At 45.8% G+C, this 18,933-nt stretch overlaps 5 non-coding genes and 1 pseudogene across 5 annotated transcripts; all 6 read left to right on the forward strand.

The window, feature by feature from the left end:
* Window positions 1-2,004: 2,004 nt before the first annotated feature.
* LOC130316935 (U2 spliceosomal RNA) lies at window positions 2,005-2,195 on the forward strand. Its single transcript, XR_008864138.1, has one exon. It is a non-coding gene; the product is annotated as a U2 spliceosomal RNA (small nuclear RNA).
* A 2,089-nt stretch (window positions 2,196-4,284) lies between these two features.
* Window positions 4,285-4,475, forward strand: LOC130316828 (U2 spliceosomal RNA). The gene has a single exon (XR_008864041.1). It is a non-coding gene; the product is annotated as a U2 spliceosomal RNA (small nuclear RNA).
* Window positions 4,476-6,575: 2,100 nt separating this feature from the next.
* LOC130316936 (U2 spliceosomal RNA) lies at window positions 6,576-6,766 on the forward strand. Its single transcript, XR_008864139.1, has one exon. It is a non-coding gene; the product is annotated as a U2 spliceosomal RNA (small nuclear RNA).
* Window positions 6,767-8,870: 2,104 nt separating this feature from the next.
* LOC130317008 (U2 spliceosomal RNA) lies at window positions 8,871-9,088 on the forward strand (annotated as a pseudogene).
* Window positions 9,089-14,477: 5,389 nt separating this feature from the next.
* Window positions 14,478-14,663, forward strand: LOC130316997 (U2 spliceosomal RNA). Its single transcript, XR_008864195.1, has one exon. It is a non-coding gene; the product is annotated as a U2 spliceosomal RNA (small nuclear RNA).
* Window positions 14,664-16,752: 2,089 nt separating this feature from the next.
* Window positions 16,753-16,943, forward strand: LOC130316937 (U2 spliceosomal RNA). The gene has a single exon (XR_008864140.1). It is a non-coding gene; the product is annotated as a U2 spliceosomal RNA (small nuclear RNA).
* The last annotated feature ends 1,990 nt before the right edge of the window (window positions 16,944-18,933 follow it).

Here is an 18,933-nt window from a genome sequence, read left to right on the forward strand (position 1 = left end):
AGCCCTGTGGGCCTTGCTGCTGCTGCTGCTGCTGCTGCAGCCAAAAAACAAAAGGTGGTGCTGCTGCTTCTGCTTGTGTCTGGCCGCTGTTGGAGCGTCCAGGCACAGGACTTCTGCTGCTGCTGACTAAATGGCCTCCTTAATTGGATCATTTGAGTAGCCAGCACACCTGTGCAGGTAGGGCATGACATGATAGGCAGCTGCCTTGATAGCGGGTGGGTGCTGAATGTTCCTAATTGACAAAATAAGATTAATGCTTATGAAGAAATATAAAATCTCATCCCTTCCCCAATATCGCGCCACACCCCTACCCCTTAATTCCCTGGTTGAACTTGATGGACATATGTCTTTTTTCGACCGTACTAACTATGTAACTATGTAACATAACATGGGGGGGTCTCCTGGCTGTTCACACAGGTGTGTCATTGCTGTACATTGACCATGCATTGCTTCTGTGGTATTGCAAAGGCAAAGACAAATGCTTCCAGCCATCCATTGCACTAATGGATTGGTCATCAGCTGGCTGTCTATGTCCCGCATCAATATAGACCAAAGTACAGAGGGTTAGGCTATGCTATAGTGCACCTACCTGATGCATCAGAAGGTGCGAGGCCCTTGCTAAATTCTGTGCACAGACTTTGAGATCTATGCTTTAGACTGTATCTAAACCTGCTCCAACATGGACTGACATTCTGGCCTACTTTCAGCCGATGCGACTTGTCTGTCGCTGAACAGTCGCTTTTTATGTATTCAGCACCTATGTATAATGTTGTAAAAATGCTCTAGAAGCTAAAGTCGCAGAAATGTCACACATATTTGGCCTGCAACTTTCTGTGCGACAAATTCAGACAGGAAAAATCAGTATAAATCCTTAGAAAATTATCCCCCAGTGTCTCCATCTGCTGGCGGTATTGAATAAGCATTGCTGCACTGATGGGGTATGCATTAGACGAAAAAAAAGAAGAAAAAGAAGAATAATACGCCCAGAAAAGAGGCGAAAAGGAGAAAAACGTAAAAAAACGTGAAAAAAAAGTAAGAGGAAGAGAAGGGAAAAAAAGGTGGAAATGGGTTTAAAAGTGATTTCGGCGGAGAAATATATATATATATATATATATATATATATATATATATACGCGCACACACACACATATATATAAACGTATTCTCCGTTGAGATATTGCAGCCGCTGCTGTGTCCAGGCCCAGGAGCCTTAGCACTGTGCTGTGATGTCACTCAATACCACTGACATCACTAGGTGTAAACAACATCTCTCCTTTGCTGTGTATGTGACTATGGAGCTGTTTGGTGATGTCGTCTATTATGGCCTTCATAGAAGCAACAGGAGATTGTTGCATCCATCTAGAACCCTCAGAACTACAGTGCTATGATGTCACTCACTTCCACAGGCCTTGCAGAGTGTAAACAACAACAACCCAGCTTTGTCGTGTATGTAACCATAGGGATTGTGATGTCACCTAGAACCTTCACAGCAGCGACAGCTTTATGAGGAGCATCAGCACTGCTCTGCCTGAGCAGAACCATCACCGCCATAGGTTGTCAAATAACCCGGATTTAACCCACACAGGTAAGTCCAATGGGGTGCAGGCATGTCCTCTATGCTTACAGCTTCCCGTGGGTGTTGGTTTGATACCGTTTGGGGACAGCCAAGGAGGCATCTGCAGGCAACAAAGGTAGGTGTGTGCTTGTGTGTGTGTTTCCTATGCAGATCCTAAGCCCAGTGTCACATGCAAGTAGGAGGAGTAAGAAGGGTTCCTGGCAAATCCGGGTTATGGATTGCATTTAAAAAGGCCCCGTGGGAGTGCAATGGGCCCCTGTCTTGCTGCTTAGCAATAATGGTATGGGTTTAGGTTCTGCTGTGTGTACTGGTGGTTGACTGCCCCCCAGCCCAGAGTGTGCATGGAAAATTGTCTGGCAGCCTCCCTGACAGCAAGCAGTGATAGTGCCCATGAAGGGGACCTTGTTGGGCCCGCCCCTTTCACGGTTATCGCTTCTCGGCCTTTTGGCTAAGATCAAGTGTAGTATCTGTTCTTATCAGTTTAATATCTGATACGTCCCCTATCTGGGGACCATATATTAAATGGATTTTTGAGAACGGGGGCCGATTTCGAAGCTTGCTTCCGTCGCCCTATGCATTGACCCGATATGGCAGTATCTTCGGGTACAGTGCACCACCCCCTTACAGGGTTAAAAAGAAAGATTCCTACTTTCATTGCTACCTGCTTGCTGGCTAGCCAGCTAGCCAGCCCTGTGGGCCTTGCTGCTGCTGCTGCTGCTGCTGCAGCCAAAAAACAAAAGGTGGTGCTGCTGCTGCTTCTGCTGCTTCTGCTTGTGTCTGGCCGCTGTTGGAGCGTCCAGGCACAGGACTTCTGCTGCTGCTGACTAAATGGCCTCCTTAATTGGATCATTTGAGTAGCCAGCACACCTGTGCAGGTAGGGCATGACATGATAGGCAGCTGCCTTGATAGCGGGTGGGTGCTGAATGTTCCTAATTGACAAAATAAGATTAATGCTTATGAAGAAATATAAAATCTCATCCCTTCCCCAATATCGCGCCACACCCCTACCCCTTAATTCCCTGGTTGAACTTGATGGACATATGTCTTTTTTCGACCGTACTAACTATGTAACTATGTAACATAACATGGGGGGGTCTCCTGGCTGTTCACACAGGTGTGTCATTGCTGTACATTGACCATGCATTGCTTCTGTGGTATTGCAAAGGCAAAGACAAATGCTTCCAGCCATCCATTGCACTAATGGATTGGTCATCAGCTGGCTGTCTATGTCCCGCATCAATATAGACCAAAGTACAGAGGGTTAGGCTATGCTATAGTGCACCTACCTGATGCATCAGAAGGTGCGAGGCCCTTGCTAAATTCTGTGCACAGACTTTGAGATCTATGCTTTAGACTGTATCTAAACCTGCTCCAACATGGACTGACATTCTGGCCTACTTTCAGCCGATGCGACTTGTCTGTCGCTGAACAGTCGCTTTTTATGTATTCAGCACCTATGTATAATGTTGTAAAAATGCTCTAGAAGCTAAAGTCGCAGAAATGTCACACATATTTGGCCTGCAACTTTCTGTGCGACAAATTCAGACAGGAAAAATCAGTATAAATCCTTAGAAAATTATCCCCCAGTGTCTCCATCTGCTGGCGGTATTGAATAAGCATTGCTGCACTGATGGGGTATGCATTAGACGAAAAAAAAGAAGAAAAAGAAGAATAATACGCCCAGAAAAGAGGCGAAAAGGAGAAAAACGTAAAAAAACGTGAAAAAAAAGTAAGAGGAAGAGAAGGGAAAAAAAGGTGGAAATGGGTTTAAAAGTGATTTCGGCGGAGAAATATATATATATATATATATATATATATATATATATATATATATACGCGCACACACACACATATATATAAACGTATTCTCCGTTGAGATATTGCAGCCGCTGCTGTGTCCAGGCCCAGGAGCCTTAGCACTGTGCTGTGATGTCACTCAATACCACTGACATCACTAGGTGTAAACAACATCTCTCCTTTGCTGTGTATGTGACTATGGAGCTGTTTGGTGATGTCGTCTATTATGGCCTTCATAGAAGCAACAGGAGATTGTTGCATCCATCTAGAACCCTCAGAACTACAGTGCTATGATGTCACTCACTTCCACAGGCCTTGCAGAGTGTAAACAACAACAACCCAGCTTTGTCGTGTATGTAACCATAGGGATTGTGATGTCACCTAGAACCTTCACAGCAGCGACAGCTTTATGAGGAGCATCAGCACTGCTCTGCCTGAGCAGAACCATCACCGCCATAGGTTGTCAAATAACCCGGATTTAACCCACACAGGTAAGTCCAATGGGGTGCAGGCATGTCCTCTATGCTTACAGCTTCCCGTGGGTGTTGGTTTGATACCGTTTGGGGACAGCCAAGGAGGCATCTGCAGGCAACAAAGGTAGGTGTGTGCTTGTGTGTGTGTTTCCTATGCAGATCCTAAGCCCAGTGTCACATGCAAGTAGGAGGAGTAAGAAGGGTTCCTGGCAAATCCGGGTTATGGATTGCATTTAAAAAGGCCCCGTGGGAGTGCAATGGGCCCCTGTCTTGCTGCTTAGCAATAATGGTATGGGTTTAGGTTCTGCTGTGTGTACTGGTGGTTGACTGCCCCCCAGCCCAGAGTGTGCATGGAAAATTGTCTGGCAGCCTCCCTGACAGCAAGCAGTGATAGTGCCCATGAAGGGGACCTTGTTGGGCCCGCCCCTTTCACGGTTATCGCTTCTCGGCCTTTTGGCTAAGATCAAGTGTAGTATCTGTTCTTATCAGTTTAATATCTGATACGTCCCCTATCTGGGGACCATATATTAAATGGATTTTTGAGAACGGGGGCCGATTTCGAAGCTTGCTTCCGTCGCCCTATGCATTGACCCGATATGGCAGTATCTTCGGGTACAGTGCACCATCCCCTTACAGGGTTAAAAAGAAAGATTCCTACTTTCATTGCTACCTGCTTGCTGGCTAGCCAGCTAGCCAGCCCTGTGGGCCTTGCTGCTGCTGCTGCTGCTGCTGCAGCCAAAAAACAAAAGGTGGTGCTGCTGCTTCTGCTGCTTCTGCTTGTGTCTGGCCGCTGTTGGAGCGTCCAGGCACAGGACTTCTGCTGCTGCTGACTAAATGGCCTCCTTAATTGGATCATTTGAGTAGCCAGCACACCTGTGCAGGTAGGGCATGACATGATAGGCAGCTGCCTTGATAGCGGGTGGGTGCTGAATGTTCCTAATTGACAAAATAAGATTAATGCTTATGAAGAAATATAAAATCTCATCCCTTCCCTAATATCGCGCCACACCCCTACCCCTTAATTCCCTGGTTGAACTTGATGGACATATGTCTTTTTTCGACCGTACTAACTATGTAACTATGTAACATAACATGGGGGGGTCTCCTGGCTGTTCACACAGGTGTGTCATTGCTGTACATTGACCATGCATTGCTTCTGTGGTATTGCAAAGGCAAAGACAAATGCTTCCAGCCATCCATTGCACTAATGGATTGGTCATCAGCTGGCTGTCTATGTCCCGCATCAATATAGACCAAAGTACAGAGGGTTAGGCTATGCTATAGTGCACCTACCTGATGCATCAGAAGGTGCGAGGCCCTTGCTAAATTCTGTGCACAGACTTTGAGATCTATGCTTTAGACTGTATCTAAACCTGCTCCAACATGGACTGACATTCTGGCCTACTTTCAGCCGATGCGACTTGTCTGTCGCTGAACAGTCGCTTTTTATGTATTCAGCACCTATGTATAATGTTGTAAAAATGCTCTAGAAGCTAAAGTCGCAGAAATGTCACACATATTTGGCCTGCAACTTTCTGTGCGACAAATTCAGACAGGAAAAATCAGTATAAATCCTTAGAAAATTATCCCCCAGTGTCTCCATCTGCTGGCGGTATTGAATAAGCATTGCTGCACTGATGGGGTATGCATTAGACGAAAAAAAAGAAGAAAAAGAAGAATAATACGCCCAGAAAAGAGGCGAAAAGGAGAAAAACGTAAAAAAACGTGAAAAAAAAGTAAGAGGAAGAGAAGGGAAAAAAAGGTGGAAATGGGTTTAAAAGTGATTTCGGCGGAGAAATATATATATATATATATATATATATATATATATATATATATATATATATATATATATACGCGCACACACACACATATATATAAACGTATTCTCCGTTGAGATATTGCAGCCGCTGCTGTGTCCAGGCCCAGGAGCCTTAGCACTGTGCTGTGATGTCACTCAATACCACTGACATCACTAGGTGTAAACAACATCTCTCCTTTGCTGTGTATGTGACTATGGAGCTGTTTGGTGATGTCGTCTATTATGGCCTTCATAGAAGCAACAGGAGATTGTTGCATCCATCTAGAACCCTCAGAACTACAGTGCTATGATGTCACTCACTTCCACAGGCCTTGCAGAGTGTAAACAACAACAACCCAGCTTTGTCGTGTATGTAACCATAGGGATTGTGATGTCACCTAGAACCTTCACAGCAGCGACAGCTTTATGAGGAGCATCAGCACTGCTCTGCCTGAGCAGAACCATCACCGCCATAGGTTGTCAAATAACCCGGATTTAACCCACACAGGTAAGTCCAATGGGGTGCAGGCATGTCCTCTATGCTTACAGCTTCCCGTGGGTGTTGGTTTGATACCGTTTGGGGACAGCCAAGGAGGCATCTGCAGGCAACAAAGGTAGGTGTGTGCTTGTGTGTGTGTTTCCTATGCAGATCCTAAGCCCAGTGTCACATGCAAGTAGGAGGAGTAAGAAGGGTTCCTGGCAAATCCGGGTTATGGATTGCATTTAAAAAGGCCCCGTGGGAGTGCAATGGGCCCCTGTCTTGCTGCTTAGCAATAATGGTATGGGTTTAGGTTCTGCTGTGTGTACTGGTGGTTGACTGCCCCCCAGCCCAGAGTGTGCATGGAAAATTGTCTGGCAGCCTCCCTGACAGCAAGCAGTGATAGTGCCCATGAAGGGGACCTTGTTGGGCCCGCCTCTTTCACGGTTATCGCTTCTCGGCCTTTTGGCTAAGATCAAGTGTAGTATCTGTTCTTATCAGTTTAATATCTGATACGTCCCCTATCTGGGGACCATATATTAAATGGATTTTTGAGAACGGGGGCCGATTTCGAAGCTTGCTTCCGTCGCCCTATGCATTGACCCGATATGGCAGTATCTTCGGGTACAGTGCACCACCCCCTTACAGGGTTAAAAAGAAAGATTCCTACTTTCATTGCTACCTGCTTGCTGGCTAGCCAGCTAGCCAGCCCTGTGGGCCTTGCTGCTGCTGCTGCTGCTGCTGCTGCAGCCAAAAAACAAAAGGTGGTGCTGCTGCTGCTTCTGCTGCTTCTGCTTGTGTCTGGCCGCTGTTGGAGCGTCCAGGCACAGGACTTCTGCTGCTGCTGACTAAATGGCCTCCTTAATTGGATCATTTGAGTAGCCAGCACACCTGTGCAGGTAGGGCATGACATGATAGGCAGCTGCCTTGATAGCGGGTGGGTGCTGAATGTTCCTAATTGACAAAATAAGATTAATGCTTATGAAGAAATATAAAATCTCATCCCTTCCCCAATATCGCGCCACACCCCTACCCCTTAATTCCCTGGTTGAACTTGATGGACATATGTCTTTTTTCGACCGTACTAACTATGTAACTATGTAACATAACATGGGGGGGTCTCCTGGCTGTTCACACAGGTGTGTCATTGCTGTACATTGACCATGCATTGCTTCTGTGGTATTGCAAAGGCAAAGACAAATGCTTCCAGCCATCCATTGCACTAATGGATTGGTCATCAGCTGGCTGTCTATGTCCCGCATCAATATAGACCAAAGTACAGAGGGTTAGGCTATGCTATAGTGCACCTACCTGATGCATCAGAAGGTGCGAGGCCCTTGCTAAATTCTGTGCACAGACTTTGAGATCTATGCTTTAGACTGTATCTAAACCTGCTCCAACATGGACTGACATTCTGGCCTACTTTCAGCCGATGCGACTTGTCTGTCGCTGAACAGTCGCTTTTTATGTATTCAGCACCTATGTATAATGTTGTAAAAATGCTCTAGAAGCTAAAGTCGCAGAAATGTCACACATATTTGGCCTGCAACTTTCTGTGCGACAAATTCAGACAGGAAAAATCAGTATAAATCCTTAGAAAATTATCCCCCAGTGTCTCCATCTGCTGGCGGTATTGAATAAGCATTGCTGCACTGATGGGGTATGCATTAGACGAAAAAAAAGAAGAAAAAGAAGAATAATACGCCCAGAAAAGAGGCGAAAAGGAGAAAAACGTAAAAAAACGTGAAAAAAAAGTAAGAGGAAGAGAAGGGAAAAAAAGGTGGAAATGGGTTTAAAAGTGATTTCGGCGGAGAAATATATATATATATATATATATATATATATATATATATATATATATATATATATATACGCGCACACACACACATATATATAAACGTATTCTCCGTTGAGATATTGCAGCCGCTGCTGTGTCCAGGCCCAGGAGCCTTAGCACTGTGCTGTGATGTCACTCAATACCACTGACATCACTAGGTGTAAACAACATCTCTCCTTTGCTGTGTATGTGACTATGGAGCTGTTTGGTGATGTCGTCTATTATGGCCTTCATAGAAGCAACAGGAGATTGTTGCATCCATCTAGAACCCTCAGAACTACAGTGCTATGATGTCACTCACTTCCACAGGCCTTGCAGAGTGTAAACAACAACAACCCAGCTTTGTCGTGTATGTAACCATAGGGATTGTGATGTCACCTAGAACCTTCACAGCAGCGACAGCTTTATGAGGAGCATCAGCACTGCTCTGCCTGAGCAGAACCATCACCGCCATAGGTTGTCAAATAACCCGGATTTAACCCACACAGGTAAGTCCAATGGGGTGCAGGCATGTCCTCTATGCTTACAGCTTCCCGTGGGTGTTGGTTTGATACCGTTTGGGGACAGCCAAGGAGGCATCTGCAGGCAACAAAGGTAGGTGTGTGCTTGTGTGTGTGTTTCCTATGCAGATCCTAAGCCCAGTGTCACATGCAAGTAGGAGGAGTAAGAAGGGTTCCTGGCAAATCCGGGTTATGGATTGCATTTAAAAAGGCCCCGTGGGAGTGCAATGGGCCCCTGTCTTGCTGCTTAGCAATAATGGTATGGGTTTAGGTTCTGCTGTGTGTACTGGTGGTTGACTGCCCCCCAGCCCAGAGTGTGCATGGAAAATTGTCTGGCAGCCTCCCTGACAGCAAGCAGTGATAGTGCCCATGAAGGGGACCTTGTTGGGCCCGCCCCTTTCACGGTTATCGCTTCTCGGCCTTTTGGCTAAGATCAAGTGTAGTATCTGCATTTGGTCTGGTCGGAAGGTGTCTGTGGTACCCCGCTTCTCGGCCTTGGGGGATTGTCTCTCCTTACGGAGGGACTTCACCCCCTTGCTGCTATTGGGGAGCGGGCTTAGTCCACGGACAACGGGTTGCGATCCCCCTGTCTCTGGGACCTTGTGTCTCAGAAGGCATTTTCGGTACGTTGAGCGTTACCTGTAGCTTCGGAAGCACCTAGGGTACCCCCGACCTCTGCCTTGGGTAAGGGTTCCGCTTTTATAGCGGGATTCCGAGCCCCTGCTGCTATTGGGGAAGGGGCTTAGTCCCTGGGTGTGGAAGATGCCGTTCTCCTGGGCTTTCCCCTCTGGGGAAATGTCGATGCGAAATACCATCCGCATAGAGGTGTCGGAGAGCCATCGTCAGTTGAAGAACCTCCGCTTCATTGCGGAGGTGATTCTTCTTGACTACTTCCGCCTCAATAGGGAGGACATCCTGTGTCTAAATGACCAGGAAAGCCGTGGCCTGTATACCGTCACCTTCACGGCCACGGCGTGTTGCGATAACATCTATGCAACCTTGTCTGGTGCGGACCAGAGGGACGATCGACTCGACGGTCTTTCGTTCCAGTTCCTCTATGGTGAGGAACATATACCGTTGGTGGTGGCTATGCACAGCCCTCATGTGACCACGGAGGATATAGCCACTTTTCTTCGGCGATACTGCGAAGAGGTGCGATTCGCAAACAAAATCTTGAACTCCGTGCGGTTCTGGAACGGCAAGAGGAAGTTCTGGGTCAAGCTCCGTAAGGATCCCGGTGGTATTGGGGGTCTTTGCCATCCGCCCCCAAATTTTGCCATCGGGAGAGTTCGGGGCTTCCTGTTCTATCCTCAAATGCCTATGTATTGCCGAAATTGCTTGAGGTTTGGCCACACCCAGGAGACCTGCGGCGCGGAGCGTGTGATTCGCTGCAATAGGTGTGGCCAAGAAGGTCACATAGCCTCAAGATGTAGCCATACAATAAGGTGCAACCTCTGCGGAGAGGAAAATCACGATTTTAATTCCTGTCCCCATAAAGCAAAAACTACGATGGGTGGGTCAAGGCTGGGCCCACCCAAAGAGGGGACAGGACAAAAGACGTCCTTTTTTAAGATGCCCAAACCCCAGATGGCAGGTACTGATGGGTCCAGGCCCAAGACCTCTGGTGCTCCATCGGGGGGCCCACCGGTGGTAGTGCTAGGGGGAGGCCATGGGGATTCCACGAAGCCCGGGCGGGTGATCGAGTTTACTGCCCGGGAAATTGAAAGACGTCGATCGACTTCCTACCTGGCTCAAGAGCCCGCCGAAACTTCTGAAGGGGGCTCACCTGTGGCGGGTGGCAGCCGACGGGCCTCGGTGGGGGCAAAAGTGGACCCAAAATTGCAGCATAAGCCAGGTACTGGCTTGGCCCAGGGTCGCCCTGCTCCGGACGAAGAGGCCCCGGTGAAAGCCCGCCGGAAGGGGAGCCAGGTGGCCAGGTCTGAGCCCGGTCCTGTTACTCCGCCTATATAGGACAGGGCCAAGAAGACAAGTGGCGCCAAACCAGGGTTTGCTGCCCCGCCAGCAGTGGACCCGGTGGGTAAAACTGGCCATCGTCGATCGATGGGGAAGTTGGAGCAACAGTCCTCAGCAACGCTTGCTGGGGAACAAGCGATGAAAACTTCCCAAGGTAGCGGCAAAGGTTCCGGAAAAGAGGCCTCACAGGCCCCTGTGCAGCAGTTCCAGTCGTCAAATGATGAAAGAAGACGCAGATCCATCAGCCGGGGGCCAGAGATTACATCGAGTGAGAGCAACACAGAGGATATGGACAGCAGTGTGACATTTAAAAGACAAAGAGAAGAAGAAGAGGAAGACATTCAAAGGAAAGCGGCGTGCCGTAGTTCGGACGAGAGCGAGCTCAGGGTCGGGGCATCATCGATCTCAAGCTCCGACCCTCAGAACATCAAGGAGCTGATGACCCCGCAGGCGGGGGATGACGGTACGCAGCTTATTATTGACTTTGATTCTCCAAGCACGGACTCTCCATAAACTATGCCTATCCCTGTAAAAATTGCCTCACTCAATGTGAGGTCCTTAAAGAGCCCTGATCGCAGGGCTGCTTTATTTTCTTATCTAGAGACATGTGACTTTGACCTTTGCCTGCTACAAGAATGTGGAATCCCTAGTAAAATGGACTATAAAGACTTAAAAGAAGACTGGAAGCTGGGCCCATCCATATGGTCCGGTGCAAATGACTGTCGTTCTGTGGGTGTTGGGCTGCTCTGCCGAGGCCAGTCCTTTTCTATTCATACAGTAACTGAGATTGTGCCTGGCAGAGCTCTTTTAATTCATCTATATTTTAATGGACTTTTAATTCGTGTTTTAAATGTGTATGCCCCTCCTGATAAACAGGAGCGGGCAGAACTATTTGAAATTTTACCACTGTTTTGTGTTGGGTCTTCCCCCCTGCTGGTGGGAGGTGATTTTAACTGCATACGTGATGGGGAACACCGGCAGGGTGGGGATATTAATCGTAAAGACCGCACTTCTTACCTGCTTAAAAATTTTATTGATGATTTTAATTTGAAAGATTGCTGGAAGGATCTCTTGCCGGAGGACCCAGGCGCCACATGGTCCAATGGAAGAGTGAGCTCCAGAATCGATTTTATTTTTTCCTCTAGAGCTTTTAAACCCCTGAAATGCACGCTCGAGCAGAATATCTTCTCTGATCATAAGCTCCTCTTGGTGGGCCTGGAGCTAGAGGGGGAGCAAAAAGCAAAAAGGGGCCTCTGGAGATTAAACACCACACTCCTAGAGGACCCTGAGATAAAAGAGGAGTTTGTGCGGACCTACCAATGCTGGCAATCACAAAGAAAACCCCACGAGCCTATGCTGCACTGGTGGGAGGGCACCAAATCTAAAATCAGATTTTTTTTTATCAAAGCAGGTAAGAAGAAGGCAAAAATGGAAAAACAGTGGTTTTATGTTCTTAACATGCGTTTAAATGTACTTTTTAAATTGAAAGAAGCTGGTATGGATGTAGAAAATGATATTTTAAACCTTAAAACTGAAATAAAACATGCCATAGAAAAGAAAGGGAAACAAATCATTTTTAACTCACATGTGCAGCACCTGGAGGAGGGCGAGAAATGTTCCCGTTTCTTTTTTAAAAAAGTGATGAATAGGAGGGATATCATCCAAAACCTTGAGGGTGAATCCACTCCAAAAGGCATGTTAGATGCAGTTTTTAACTTCTACCAGCTTCTTTTTAATAAGAAAGATCTTAATCCATCCTTTTTAGAACATGTTCTTAATTCCCTTGATTTTAAGCTAGATGTTTTAGACCAGGAGGTTTTATCCCGTGATCTTAACTTAGATGAACTTTTATTTGTTTTTAAAAGTTTTTCTAGTGGGAAGGCCCCTGGGGAAGATGGTTTACCCATCGAATTTTATTTAGCTTTTTGGGATATTTTAAAGGATGATATGGTTTTATTGTATAAAGAAACTTTTATTGTTAATGAACTTCCCCCTTCCTGGAGGAGGGGGATTGTATCATTACTTTTTAAAAAGGGTGAAAAGGATATGCTAAAAAATTGGCGCCCCATCACACTTTTAAATGTTGATTATAAAGTTTTAGCCAAGTTATTAGCTGTCCGTTTTAAACCTTTTATTCATAAATTAATTCACCCAAATCAGGTTTGTGGGGTACCTGGAAGGTCTATAGCTGAATCCCTAAATATTTTAAGAGATGTTTTATGGTATTTTAAGGATAGAAATCAAACTGTAGCAATTTTATCCTTAGACTTTGAAAAAGCCTTTGATAGGGTCTCCCATGAATACCTGTTTTTAGTTCTTAAAAAGATGGCAGTGCCTGAAACGATTTTAAGCCGAATCATGCTTTTATACCGATCCTGTTTTAGTCAAGTCTCTGTTAATGGCTTTTTAACCAGCGGTGTTCCTCTTTTATCAGGTGTCAAACAGGGCTGCCCCCTGTCCCCACTCCTTTTTATTTGCGCAATCGAACCACTGATGGCCCTCCTCAGAAAAGACCGGGTAGTAAGAGGCGTACCGATACCTGGTGGAGGAGGGACCCATCTAAAGGTGTTGGGGTACATGGATGATGTCACCATACTGTGCCCGGACTCTCCATCCATGAGGGGGGCATTGAGGAACACCAGCTATTTCTGCGAGGTCTCTGGTTTTAAGCTAAACACAGATAAATGTGACTGTTTTTATATTGGCTCCTGGGATTCATCCATCACCCCAGGAGTCACAATGCAACAGGATCAAATTAAAGTTTTAGGTATTGTTTTTAACCAGGTCAATGATGGGAGCCCTAACTGGGATTCAGCTATAGCTAAGATGGAGAAGAAGATTTTAATGTGGAATCTTAGAAACCTTACCATGGAGGGGAAGATTTTAATAATAAAGATGGTTTTACTCCCTATTATGCTATACATTGCCATGGTATTTCCTCCATCTATTTTATACATTAAAAAAGTAACTAGAATTGTTTTTACTTTTTTATGGGGTTCAAAAATGGAGAAATTAAAGCGTGATTTTATGTACAAAAGTAAAGATAATGGCGGGAAAGATGTTCCTAACCTTTTTACTTTCTTTTACATAAAGTATTTCTGTTTCTGTTTTAAAATTATTAAATCCAATGGCATTTTTAGCTGCTTTTTAAGGTACGCTGCGGGCATGGTTTTTAAAAGATGGTTGCGCATCCCTCTGAACGCTCCGGTGCTTCTGTGTCCCCCAAAACATTATGTGGTGTTGGAAAAGACAGTCAGGCTCCTAGGTCTCCAAGATTTGGAGCCTGACATACTGGGGGACCAGAGAAAGGTATCAAAGGTCCTCAGGCGGAGTGAGGTTACCCTGGCAGTGTCCAATTTCACACAGGCAAGATCCAAAAAGGTATGGCGGAACGTGTACGGGAAGTTTCTGGCGAATGTACACAGGGATCTTGCCTGGGCAATCGTCCACCAGTGCCTCCCTACTCGTGAGTTTCAGCACAGGCGAGGACTGGTGGCGAGAGCCAAGTGCCCGAGAGATGGCTGCGGAGTGGACGAAACGGTGCTGCACATATTTTGGAACTGCCCTTTTGCACGGGAGCTTTGGAGGAAGGTAGGCCCACTTTTGAAGTGGGCCTGCGGCCTAAAAGATTTTAATCACGAATGTGTCTTTTACGGTCTTTTTAACTGCCCCAATTTTAAACAGCAGATGATCTGCTGGATGATTATTAATTGTTTTAAAAATGCCATCTGGAAAGTTAGGAACATCTTACTTTTTAAACATGATTTTATTGATGTTAAAAACTGTATAAAGCTGGCCCTGAGTGAGATGTACATCTATTACCTAAGAGACAAGAAACAGTTGGGGGCCAGCGAGGCAGCATCCATGTGGTGTCTGCCTCTATGGAACGAAATAACAGTATAATCAGTTTTTATGACATTTGTATAATGTTTTATCCTGCCATTTTTATTTTTTCTCCTTTTATTACTGGTTTTATTATTTGTATTTTAAAACTTTTGTGAACCTTTTATTATTTTGCATTTTAAATTTTGTATGGTTTCTTATTTATTCAATAAAATTTTGTTGAAACCTTATCTGTTCTTATCAGTTTAATATCTGATACGTCCCCTATCTGGGGACCATATATTAAATGGATTTTTGAGAACGGGGGCCGATTTCGAAGCTTGCTTCCGTCGCCCTATGCATTGACCCGATATGGCAGTATCTTCGGGTACAGTGCACCACCCCCTTACAGGGTTAAAAAGAAAGATTCCTACTTTCATTGCTACCTGCTTGCTGGCTAGCCAGCTAGCCAGCCCTGTGGGCCTTGCTGCTGCTGCTGCTGCTGCTGCAGCCAAAAAACAAAAGGTGGTGCTGCTGCTGCTTCTGCTGCTTCTGCTTGTGTCTGGCCGCTGTTGGAGCGTCCAGGCACAGGACTTCTGCTGCTGCTGACTAAATGGCCTCCTTAATTGGATCATTTGAGTAGCCAGCACACCTGTGCAGGTAGGGCATGACATGATAGGCAGCTGCCTTGATAGCGGGTGGGTGCTGAATGTTCCTAATTGACAAAATAAGATTAATGCTTATGAAGAAATATAAAATCTCATCCCTTCCCCAATATCGCGCCACACCCCTACCCCTTAATTCCCTGGTTGAACTTGATGGACATATGTCTTTTTTCGACCGTACTAACTATGTAACTATGTAACATAACATGGGGGGGTCTCCTGGCTGTTCACACAGGTGTGTCATTGCTGTACATTGACCATGCATTGCTTCTGTGGTATTGCAAAGGCAAAGACAAATGCTTCCAGCCATCCATTGCACTAATGGATTGGTCATCAGCTGGCTGTCTATGTCCCGCATCAATATAGACCAAAGTACAGAGGGTTAGGCTATGCTATAGTGCACCTACCTGATGCATCAGAAGGTGCGAGGCCCTTGCTAAATTCTGTGCACAGACTTTGAGATCTATGCTTTAGACTGTATCTAAACCTGCTCCAACATGGACTGACATTCTGGCCTACTTTCAGCCGATGCGACTTGTCTGTCGCTGAACAGTCGCTTTTTATGTATTCAGCACCTATGTATAATGTTGTAAAAATGCTCTAGAAGCTAAAGTCGCAGAAATGTCACACATATTTGGCCTGCAACTTTCTGTGCGACAAATTCAGACAGGAAAAATCAGTATAAATCCTTAGAAAATTATCCCCCAGTGTCTCCATCTGCTGGCGGTATTGAATAAGCATTGCTGCACTGATGGGGTATGCATTAGACGAAAAAAAAGAAGAAAAAGAAGAATAATACGCCCAGAAAAGAGGCGAAAAGGAGAAAAACGTAAAAAAACGTGAAAAAAAAGTAAGAGGAAGAGAAGGGAAAAAAAGGTGGAAATGGGTTTAAAAGTGATTTCGGCGGAGAAATATATATATATATATATATATATATATATATATATATATATATACGCGCACACACACACATATATATAAACGTATTCTCCGTTGAGATATTGCAGCCGCTGCTGTGTCCAGGCCCAGGAGCCTTAGCACTGTGCTGTGATGTCACTCAATACCACTGACATCACTAGGTGTAAACAACATCTCTCCTTTGCTGTGTATGTGACTATGGAGCTGTTTGGTGATGTCGTCTATTATGGCCTTCATAGAAGCAACAGGAGATTGTTGCATCCATCTAGAACCCTCAGAACTACAGTGCTATGATGTCACTCACTTCCACAGGCCTTGCAGAGTGTAAACAACAACAACCCAGCTTTGTCGTGTATGTAACCATAGGGATTGTGATGTCACCTAGAACCTTCACAGCAGCGACAGCTTTATGAGGAGCATCAGCACTGCTCTGCCTGAGCAGAACCATCACCGCCATAGGTTGTCAAATAACCCGGATTTAACCCACACAGGTAAGTCCAATGGGGTGCAGGCATGTCCTCTATGCTTACAGCTTCCCGTGGGTGTTGGTTTGATACCGTTTGGGGACAGCCAAGGAGGCATCTGCAGGCAACAAAGGTAGGTGTGTGCTTGTGTGTGTGTTTCCTATGCAGATCCTAAGCCCAGTGTCACATGCAAGTAGGAGGAGTAAGAAGGGTTCCTGGCAAATCCGGGTTATGGATTGCATTTAAAAAGGCCCCGTGGGAGTGCAATGGGCCCCTGTCTTGCTGCTTAGCAATAATGGTATGGGTTTAGGTTCTGCTGTGTGTACTGGTGGTTGACTGCCCCCCAGCCCAGAGTGTGCATGGAAAATTGTCTGGCAGCCTCCCTGACAGCAAGCAGTGATAGTGCCCATGAAGGGGACCTTGTTGGGCCCGCCCCTTTCACGGTTATCGCTTCTCGGCCTTTTGGCTAAGATCAAGTGTAGTATCTGTTCTTATCAGTTTAATATCTGATACGTCCCCTATCTGGGGACCATATATTAAATGGATTTTTGAGAACGGGGGCCGATTTCGAAGCTTGCTTCCGTCGCCCTATGCATTGACCCGATATGGCAGTATCTTCGGGTACAGTGCACCACCCCCTTACAGGGTTAAAAAGAAAGATTCCTACTTTCATTGCTACCTGCTTGCTGGCTAGCCAGCTAGCCAGCCCTGTGGGCCTTGCTGCTGCTGCTGCTGCTGCTGCTGCAGCCAAAAAACAAAAGGTGGTGCTGCTGCTGCTTCTGCTGCTTCTGCTTGTGTCTGGCCGCTGTTGGAGCGTCCAGGCACAGGACTTCTGCTGCTGCTGACTAAATGGCCTCCTTAATTGGATCATTTGAGTAGCCAGCACACCTGTGCAGGTAGGGCATGACATGATAGGCAGCTGCCTTGATAGCGGGTGGGTGCTGAATGTTCCTAATTGACAAAATAAGATTAATGCTTATGAAGAAATATAAAATCTCATCCCTTCCCCAATATCGCGCCACACCCCTACCCCTTAATTCCCTGGTTGAACTTGATGGACATATGTCTTTTTTCGACCGTACTAACTATGTAACTATGTAACATAACATGGGGGGGTCTCCTGGCTGTTCACACAGGTGTGTCATTGCTGTACATTGACCATGCATTGCTTCTGTGGTATTGCAAAGGCAAAGACAAATGCTTCCAGCCATCCATTGCACTAATGGATTGGTCATCAGCTGGCTGTCTATGTCCCGCATCAATATAGACCAAAGTACAGAGGGTTAGGCTATGCTATAGTGCACCTACCTGATGCATCAGAAGGTGCGAGGCCCTTGCTAAATTCTGTGCACAGACTTTGAGATCTATGCTTTAGACTGTATCTAAACCTGCTCCAACATGGACTGACATTCTGGCCTACTTTCAGCCGATGCGACTTGTCTGTCGCTGAACAGTCGCTTTTTATGTATTCAGCACCTATGTATAATGTTGTAAAAATGCTCTAGAAGCTAAAGTCGCAGAAATGTCACACATATTTGGCCTGCAACTTTCTGTGCGACAAATTCAGACAGGAAAAATCAGTATAAATCCTTAGAAAATTATCCCCCAGTGTCTCCATCTGCTGGCGGTATTGAATAAGCATTGCTGCACTGATGGGGTATGCATTAGACGAAAAAAAAGAAGAAAAAGAAGAATAATACGCCCAGAAAAGAGGCGAAAAGGAGAAAAACGTAAAAAAACGTGAAAAAAAAGTAAGAGGAAGAGAAGGGAAAAAAAGGTGGAAATGGGTTTAAAAGTGATTTCGGCGGAGAAATATATATATATATATATATATATATATATATATATATATATATATATATACGCGCACACACACACATATATATAAACGTATTCTCCGTTGAGATATTGCAGCCGCTGCTGTGTCCAGGCCCAGGAGCCTTAGCACTGTGCTGTGATGTCACTCAATACCACTGACATCACTAGGTGTAAACAACATCTCTCCTTTGCTGTGTATGTGACTATGGAGCTGTTTGGTGATGTCGTCTATTATGGCCTTCATAGAAGCAACAGGAGATTGTTGCATCCATCTAGAACCCTCAGAACTACAGTGCTATGATGTCACTCACTTCCACAGGCCTTGCAGAGTGTAAACAACAACAACCCAGCTTTGTCGTGTATGTAACCATAGGGATTGTGATGTCACCTAGAACCTTCACAGCAGCGACAGCTTTATGAGGAGCATCAGCACTGCTCTGCCTGAGCAGAACCATCACCGCCATAGGTTGTCAAATAACCCGGATTTAACCCACACAGGTAAGTCCAATGGGGTGCAGGCATGTCCTCTATGCTTACAGCTTCCCGTGGGTGTTGGTTTGATACCGTTTGGGGACAGCCAAGGAGGCATCTGCAGGCAACAAAGGTAGGTGTGTGCTTGTGTGTGTGTTTCCTATGCAGATCCTAAGCCCAGTGTCACATGCAAGTAGGAGGAGTAAGAAGGGTTCCTGGCAAATCCGGGTTATGGATTGCATTTAAAAAGGCCCCGTGGGAGTGCAATGGGCCCCTGTCTTGCTGCTTAGCAATAATGGTATGGGTTTAGGTTCTGCTGTGTGTACTGGTGGTTGACT

Source organism: Hyla sarda, unplaced genomic scaffold, assembly GCF_029499605.1.
Source record: "Hyla sarda isolate aHylSar1 unplaced genomic scaffold, aHylSar1.hap1 scaffold_197, whole genome shotgun sequence".
Lineage (NCBI taxonomy): Eukaryota > Metazoa > Chordata > Amphibia > Anura > Hylidae > Hyla > Hyla sarda.